A 9,314-nucleotide genomic window follows, 5' to 3' on the forward strand; every position below is an offset into this window, starting at 1 on the left:
ACGGCCAGCGATTTACGTGGGATTTTGTGACGGCTTCAGTGGCACATCCCTTGCTGGGCGCCGATTTTCTTTGCGCCCACGGACTCCTGGTCGACGTCCGCGACAGGCGCCTGATCGACGCGGCCTGCCAGCAGAGCAACAGCCCGGCCCTCATCGGGTCCTGCTCTGCCCCGGCGGATGACGACTACGCCCGCCTACTCGCAGATTTCCCGAGGCTCACACAACCGACCTTCTCAGCCACGGCAGCCAAGCATGGTGTCGAGCACCACATCGCCACTACGGGACCACCAGTGTTCGCCCGAGCCAGACGCCTGGACCCAGCCAAGATGGCGGTGGCCAAGGAAGAATTCGCCACGATGGAGAAACTGGGCATCATCCGCCGCTCAAACAGCCCCTGGTCGTCCCCCCTCCACATTGTGCCCAAGCCGGGCGGTGGCTGGCGCCGCTGCGGTGACTACAGACGGCTCAACGACGCCACCACGCCCGATAGATACCCCATTCCGCACATCCAAGACTTCTCAGCACACCTAGCAGGAAAGTTCGTCTTTTCCAAGGTTGACCTGATTCGCAGCTACCTTCAGGTCCCCGTCCACCACGCAGACGTCCAGAAGACGGCGGTCATCACCCCCTTCGGACTGTTCCAGTTCCTGCGCATGCCCTTCGGGCTCAAGAACGCCGCACAGGCCTTCCAACGGCTCATGGATTCCGTCCTATGGGACCTGAGCTTCCTGTTCGTCTATCTGGACGATATCCTCATGGCCAGCACCAGCAAGGCCGAGCACATCGCGCATTTGCGCTCTCTTTTCCAGCACCTCAGCCAACACGGGCTAATCGTCAACCCGGCCAAATACCAGTTCGGAGCAGCCCAAATTGACTTTCTCAGCCACAGAATCTCGCCAAGGGGAGCCATTCCCCTACCTTCCAAGGTGCAGGCGGTGGCGGACTTTCCCCAGCCCACCTCGGTCAAGGCGCTGCAGGAATTTTTGGGGATGGTCAATTTCTATCACCGTTTCGTGCCCAAGGCCGCCTCACTCATGCGCCCTCTCTACGAAGCCACCAGGGGCAAAACGGGCAAAGAGCAACTCACCTGGTCCAGCGAGATGGCGACAGCCTTCCACCAGACCAAAAGCGCCTTGGCCAACGCCACACTACTGGCCCACCCCATCCCGGGCGCCAAGACCGCCCTCACCACGGATGCCTCGGATTACGCCGTCGGCGCTTTCCAGCAACAGTGGGTCGAAGGCGCGTGGCAGCCACTGGCATTTTTCAGCCGACAGCTGCGCAAGAACGAGCAGGCCTACAGCACGTTCGACAGAGAGCTCCTGGCCCTGTTCCTGGCAATCCGGCACTTCTGTTTCCTCCTGGAAGGCCGGCCATTCACCGCATTCATGGACCACAAGCCGCTCACTTTCGCCATGGCCAAAGTAACCGAACCCTGGTCCGCGCGCCAACAGCGCCAACTCAACTTCATCTCGGAGTTCACCACGGACATCCGCCACGTCGCCGGCAAGGACAATTTGGTGGCCGACTGCCTCTCAAGACCCTCGCTCCACGCAGTGCACCTGGGCGTCGACTATGCCAGCATGGCGAGAGACCAGGCCGCCGACACGGAGATCCAGGCCCTCAGGACGTCAACCACCAGCCTCACTCTGGCCGACATCCACTTGCACGCAGCCGGCACAACCCTCCTGTGCGACGTCTCAGTCCCCTCGCCTAGGCCGGTCGTCCCATCCACCTGGCGCAAGCGAGTTTTCGACATCATCCACGACCTCTCACATCCAGGGATGCGTGCGTCTCAGAAACTCATGTCCACCAAGTTCGTCTGGACTGGACTCCACAAGGATGTGAGAGACTGGACCAACACATGCGTGGCGTGTCAGCGCGCTAAGGTCCAGCTGCACATCAAGGCACCATTGGAGTGTTTCCCGGTGCCTGAGAGGCGTTTCGACCACGTCCACGTCGATCTGGTAGGCCCCTTGCCACCGTCGCATGGTTTCACACACCCGCTCACGATCGTCGACCGCACCACCAGATGGCCCGAGGCGGTTCCCCTCGCCTCCACCACCACGACCGACGTCGCGCGAGCATTCGTCTCGACATGGGTGGCCCGGTTCGGCGTGCCGACCGACATATCCTCGGACAGAGGCCCCCAGTTCACCTCCCACTTGTGGAATGCCATCACCGCCGGCCTTGGCACTAAGTTGCACAGGACAACAGCCTACCACCCGCAGGTCAACGGGCTCTGCGAGCGCTTTCATCGTTCCTTGAAAGCCTCCCTCCGCGCCAGCCTGGCCGACACCAGCTGGATCGACAAACTACCCTGGGTCCTCCTGGGATTGCGCACCGCGCCCAAAGAGGACCTCTGCGCCTCAGCGGCCGAGATGGTCTACGGCCAACCGCTCAGAGTACCAGGCGACTTCCTCCCCCTGACAACGGAGCCGTGGTCGGCCACCAGACAGCTTTCCCTGCACCACGACGCGGCCCAGCAATTCCGTCCAGTGCCCACTTCGCAACACGGCCCGCAGCCATCCTACGTGCCTCGTGACTTACGACATGCGGAGTGCGTCTTCGTGCGCCGGGACGCGCACAGAGGCCCGCTGCAGGCACTATACATCGGCCCCTTCTCAGTATTGGAGACGGGGGACAAAGCTTTTCTTATCGACGTCGGCGGGAAGCCGGACCTTATTTCAGTAGACCGCCTCAAACCGGCGCACCTGGACCTCAGCTTCCCGTTTCGTCCGGCTCTTCCCCCACGGCGGGGCAGACCTCCCGCGTTGGCGGCGGCCCCACAAGAGGACCAAGACACGCCAGAACCTTACTTCCCGGCCGCCGCCCCACCTTCGCCGGCAGCCCGTCCAGCCAGCCCACCAGCAGAGCAGCCGCCAGACCAGCCGACGAACCAACCGGCCGACCTCCCAGACAGCCCTCCTCACACGCCAGATGGCTACTACAGCCGCTACGGCCGTTTGGTCAAACCTCCGCAGAGACTGACTTTTACAGTTAACGAGGATTCTGAGGGGGCGTATGTGGCGTTGCCACATTGGGGAAACACTGTGGGTATGTAGATAAACCTGTATAATCCCCTTTTAACTGCTGTATTCCCCTCCCCCCGCAAGACAGTTGCAAGCTGAGAGGAATAAGGCATGTTCAGACTTGCCTGCTGCTGAGAGAAGGAAAACCAATCAGGTTCCAGCAGGTGACCAATCCGTGAGTCATCACAGGTTTGCGGGCTTTACAAATTCAGTACTGTATTGTGAGAGTTGGAGTAAAGACCTATTTCTTGTAGCTCGCTGTGTTGCCTATTTCTTTATGTGGGAGACTGTAGTCTCCCACAACATCATGATTTTGAACACCTCTATCAAATCTCCTCTCAATCTTCTCTGCTCCAAGGAGAACAACCTCAGCTTCTCCAGTCTGTCAATGTAACTGAAGTCCCTCATCCCTGGAATCATTCTCATAAATCTTGTCTGCACCCTCTCCAAGGCCTTCACATCCTTCCTAAAGTGCGGTGCCCAGAATTGGACACAATACTCCAGTTGTGGTCGACCCAGTGTTTTATAAATGTTCATCATAATTTCCTTACTTACACTTACACAGCGCCTTTCACGACCACTGCACATCCCAAAGCGCTTTACAGCCAACTAAGTACTTTTTTCAAGCGTAGTCACTGTTGTAATGTAGGAAACATCCCAAAGCACTTTACAGCCAATGAAATACTTTTTGACACAATAGCAAAATACTGTGGATGCTGGAAATCTGAAATAACAACAGAAAATGCTGAAAACACTCTGCAGGTCAGGCAGTGTCTGTGGAGAAAGAAACAGGGTTAACGTTTCAGGTCGAGGGCCCTTTGTCAGAACTGGAAAAGGTTAGGGAAGAGAGATTTTTAAGCGGAGCAGGGAGGAGGGGAGGAAAGAACAAAGGGAAGGTCTATGATAGGCTGGCATGCAGGAGAGATTGACCGACAAAAGGGATGATGGTGCAAGGCAAAAAGAGGGTGGTAATGGGACAAGTTAAGAAACAAAAGATGACTCTAGATGAGGTGTGTATGGCGATGGCAGAATCATCACAAGCTACCATGTGAGAATACAAGGGGGAAAAAAAATATATTGGGGCCGAGGTTATAATCTACAATTGATGAACTCGATGTTAAGTCCAGAAGGCTGTAAAGTGCCTAATTGAAAGATGAGGTGCTGTTCCTCGGGCTTACGTTGAGCTTCACTGGGACAGTGCAAGAGGCCAAGGACGGAGGGATCAGAGTGGGAGTGGAGCAGAGAATTAAAGTGACAGGCGACCGGAAGCTCGGGGTCACGCTTGCGGACTGAACGGAGGTGTTCCGCAAAGCGGTCGCCCAATCTGCGTTTGGTCTCCCCAATTTAGAGGAGACCGCATCGTGAGCAGCGAATACAGTATACTAGATTACAAGAAGTACAAGTAAATCGTTGTTTCACCTGGAAGGGGTGTTTGGGGCCCTGGACAGTGGGAAGGGAGGAGGTAAAAGGGCAGGTGTTGCATCTCCTGCGCTTGCACGGAAAGGTGCTGGGCAAAAGGGAAGGGGTGTTGGGGGTGATAGAGAAGTGGACCAGGGTGTCGAGGAGGGAGCGGTCCCTACAGAATGCTGAAAGGGGGGGAGGGGAAGATGCGTTTGGTGGTGGGATCACGTTGGAGGTGGCAGAAATGGCGGAGGATGATCTGTTGAATGTGGAGGCTGGTGGGGTGAAAGGTGAGGACAAGGGCAACCCTATCGTGGTTCCGGGAGGGAGGGGCAGGGGTGAGGGCAGAAGTGTGGGAAATGGAACGGACACGGTCAGGGGCCGTGTCAACCACAGTAGAGGGGAATCCTCGGTTGAGGAAAAAGGAAGACATTAGTATGGAAGGTGGCATCGTCAGAACAGATGCAGCGGAGACAGAGAAACTCGGAGAATGGAATAGAGTCCTTACAGGAAGCGGGGTGGGAGGAAGTGTAGTCCAGGTAGCTGTGGGGGTCAGTGGGCTTATACTGGATGTTGGTCTATAGCCTATGCCCAGAAATGGAGACAGAGAAGTGAAGGAAGGGAAGGGAAGAGTCAGAGATGGACAATGTAAACATGAGGGGAAGGTGGAAATTGGAAGCAAAGGGAATGAAATTTTCTAGCTCAGGACGAGAGCAGGAAACGGCACCAATACAGTCATCAGTGTACCAGAAAAAGAGGTGAGGGAGGGGATCTGAGTTGGACTGGAACAAAGAATGTTCCACATATCCCACGAAAAGGCAGGCATAGCTAGGGTCATGCAGGTTCCCATAGCAACACCTTTAATTTGGAAGAAGTGAGTGGAGTCAAAGGAGAAGTTGTTCAATGTGAGAACAAGTTCAGCCAGGCGGAGGAGGGTAGTGGTGGATGGGGACTGGCTGGGCCTCTGTTCAAGGAAGAAACGGAGCGCCCTCAGGCCACCCTGGTGGGGGATGGAGGTGTGGAGGGATTGTACGTCCATAGTGAAAAGGAGGCGGTTGGGGGCAGGAAACTGGAAACTGTTAAAGTGGCGGAGGGCGTGGGAAGAGTCGTGAATGTAGGTGGGAAGAGACTGGACAAGGGGAGAAAAAATAGAGTTGAGATAGGAAGAAATCAGTTCTGTGGGGCAAGAACAGGCTGAAATGATGGGTCTACCAGGGCAGTCCTGTTTGTGGATCTTGGGAAGGAGGTAGAAGCAGGCTGTGCGGGGTTGGGGGACTATGAGGTTGGCGGCCATGGAGGGAAGATCTCCAGAGAAGATGAGGTCAGTGACAGTCTTTGAAACGATTGCTTGATGTTTGGTAGTGGGGTCATGGTCCAGGGGGAGGTAGGAGGAGGTGTCAGAGAGTTGCCTTTCAGCCTCCGCCCGGTAGAGGTCAGTTCGCCAAACAACAACAGCACCACCCTTGTCAGTACTTTTTGAAGTGCAGTCACTGCTGTAATATAGGAAACACAGCACCCAAATCGCACACAGCAAGTGTTAGATCCGTGTATTTTGAGGTTGTGTGTCCTTCAATAACTAGACACGAGACTGCAGGGAACAATCAACAGGTATTTACTGGATGAGGGTTACTATAAAACTAAACATACAGATCCCTACTCAGGGTTTATATACAGGTGTGGTCACTGCCGGTACTACAGTATACAGGAGCTGTAAAAAGTAGTTCTCCCCTTAAAGGTACATACACTACAATTCCTCCCCTTTTAGATTGACAGTACCATAACATTCATTTAACAATTAACACTTTTAACATGCACATTAACGGATAATAGTCCATTTATAAATTCAGTCTTTGGGGCGGCTTCCTGATCCTTTCTGGATAGCGCCTTTCCTGAGTGTCTTGTTCTTGGTGCGGAGGCCCCCTGTCGTCAGTTGGCTCATCAGCTTCCGATGCTACTGTTTCTGGGGTAGATGCTACCTGTATGTCGGGTTCATCACCAGGTGCGCGAGACATGGGGTTGACTCGTTCCTGTGACTCTAGGATCTGGTCGACATGGCGTCTCACAATGTTCCCCCCAACATCCACTGTGTACATTAGTGGCCCCTGCCGTGTGCATATCGTTCCTGGTTGCCATTTCTCTGTTCGGTAGTCGCGGGCCAAGACTGGTTGCCCTACATTGAAGCTCCTTGTCGGCTTCTCATTGATGTGCTGGAATTGCTTACTCTCAACATCTCTTCATACATTTGGTCTGAGCAAATCCAGATGAGATCTCAACCTTCGGTTAAAGAACATCATGGCCGGGGTCTGGTTGGTGACTGCATGTGTCGCATTTCTGTAGGCTAACAGGAAATTGTCCACCTTATGCTGCAGTGGAATGTCGTCATCGCACATGGCCCTTACTGCTTTCTTAAAGGTTTGTACGAACCTCTCAGCCAATCCATTTGTGGCTGGATGATACGGGGCGGATATGTAATGCCTTACCCCATTCCTTTTCATGAATCTTCGAAACTCTTCAGACACAAACTGTGGTCCGTTATCAGAGCAAATCTGCTCTGGCAAGCCGTTCCTGGCAAATATGGTCCGTAGGACTGCAATAGTTTTCTCCGTGGTGGCGGACGACATTTTGATCAACTCAGGCCATTTTGAGTGCGCATCCACGGCTATTAGAAACATTGAGTCCATGAATGGACCAGCAAAATCAATATGCACCCGTTGATATGGAGATGAGGGCCACTCCTATGTGTGTAGAGGGGCATGTGGTGGTGCATTTTGGACCTTCTGGCATCCTGAGCAGCTCTTTGTCAGGTCCTCGATTTGCTGATCGATCCCCGGCCACCACACATAAGCCCTAGCAAGACTTTTCATTTTCACCCCTCCCAGATGGCCTTCGTGAAGCTCATTGAGCACTCTCTCCCTTAACTTGGGTGGAATTACCACTCGGGATCCACACATCAAAGTCCCCTGGCATACTGACAGCTGTTCTCTTCTGGATGAGAATGCTGGCAACAGTGAGTCGCCATGTGCTGGCCATCCCTTCACCGTCAAATCATATACCCGAGACAGTGTTGGGTCATTTCGGGTCTCCTTCTCTATACCAGCGTTAGTTACTGGCAAGCATTCAATTATAGTCGAATGAAATATTTCGACAGGATCCACTGCTGGTGCTTCCTCCGCAGTAGGCAGTGGCAAGCGTGATAGCCCATCAGCGTTTCCATGCTGTTTTGTGCCCTTATACTCGATTTCATATTGGTTCGCCCCTAGAAAAAGGGACCATCTTTGTAGCCGTTGTGCAGTCATCACCAGCACACCCTTCTTTGGATTAAAGATGGAGACAAGTGGTTGGTGGTCCGTCAGCAAGGTGAACTTCTGCCCGTGCAGATAGTGGTTGAACTTTTTCACTCCCCACACTAGGCTGAGGGCCTCCCTGTCAATCTGGGCATAGTTACGCTCGGCTGAGGTTAGTGACCGAGATGCAAAGGCTACCGGCCTCTCCGAGCCGTCCGGGAACTTGTGCGACAGCACCGCTCCAATGCCATAGGGTGATGCATCACACGCCAACCGAATTGGTAGTGCTGGGTTGAAATGAGCCAACACCTCTTTTGACGTGATCAATTCTTTACACTTCTGGAAAGCTCGTTTACATTCGTCATTCCACTTCCATGGTACCCCCGTTTGCAGTAGGGTGTTCAGTGGGTGCAGTACTGTAGACAAATTCGGCAACAACTTATGGTAGTAGTTCACCAGCCCGAGGAACGACCTCAGTTGTGACACATTTTCCGGTGCTGGAGCCTTGATTACGGCCTCAATCTTTTCAGAGGACTTATGTAACCCCTCTTCATCAATAACATGGCCACAATACGAGATCTGCTTCTGGAAAAACTCGCATTTGTGGCGATTTTCTCGGAGCCCATATTCCTGCAATCTAGTGAGCACCTGCTCCAGGTTGGCAAGGTGAGCACTGTCATTTTCGCCCGTGACCAGGATGTCGTCCAAATAACACTGGGTCCCTGGAATCCCTTGCAGGACTTGATCCATTGCCCTTTGCCAAATAGCCGGAGCTGATGCTACCCCGAACACCAGCCGGTTGTATTGGTAGAGACCTTTATGAGTGTTGATCGTGAGGTACTGTTTCGAGGCTTCTTCTACCTCCATTTGCAGGTACGCCTGGGCCAGATCAATCTTAGTGAAGCGTTTTCCTCCAGATAGCGAGGCGAAAATATCTTCAATCCGCGGAAGCGGATATTGTACCGTGTGAAGGATTGGATTCACTTTCACCTTAAAGTCCCCACAGATGCGAACCTTCTTTGGTTCCCCAGGCGTATTACTCAACGACCTCTTCATTACAGGAACGATGGGTGTGGCCCACTCGCTCCAGTCCACTTTGGACAGTACTCCTGAACGTTCTAAACCTTCCAGCTCTGCTTCGACGGCTGGGCGGATCGCATAAGGCACCGGTCTGGCCTTAAAAAACATTGGGCTTGCATTTTCCTCTATTTTGATCGTCGCTGTTATGCCTTTTAGTGTTTCAAGTCCCTCCTGGAACACTTCTTGTGTGTCAGTTAGCATTTTTGACAGTCGTCCAGGTGTGGCGTCGTCATCCTTTTTGGCATCTACAGTCAGTGCTTGTATGGAATGCCAATCTAGCTGTATCTTCCGGATCCATTCACGTCCTAGTAGTGGTGGTCCTCCATCTCGCAATACATATAGGCCCATTTTTGGTGTTTCCTTACCGTTATATACAACGTTCACCCTTATTTTTCCTTTGGGGTAGACTTTTTGCCCCGTGTACGTCTTCAAGACAATCTCTGTATCTCTCAAGGGTATATGTGAGAATAGCCGCTTGTAGTCCCTTCGGTTTATGACTGTTAGGGCTGATCCTGTG

The sequence above is a fragment of the Somniosus microcephalus genome, unplaced genomic scaffold (assembly GCF_052327205.1).
Source record: "Somniosus microcephalus isolate GS21.2 unplaced genomic scaffold, FLI_Smic_1.0 unresolved_chr1, whole genome shotgun sequence".
In the NCBI taxonomy this organism is placed as follows: Eukaryota; Metazoa; Chordata; class Chondrichthyes; order Squaliformes; family Somniosidae; genus Somniosus; species Somniosus microcephalus.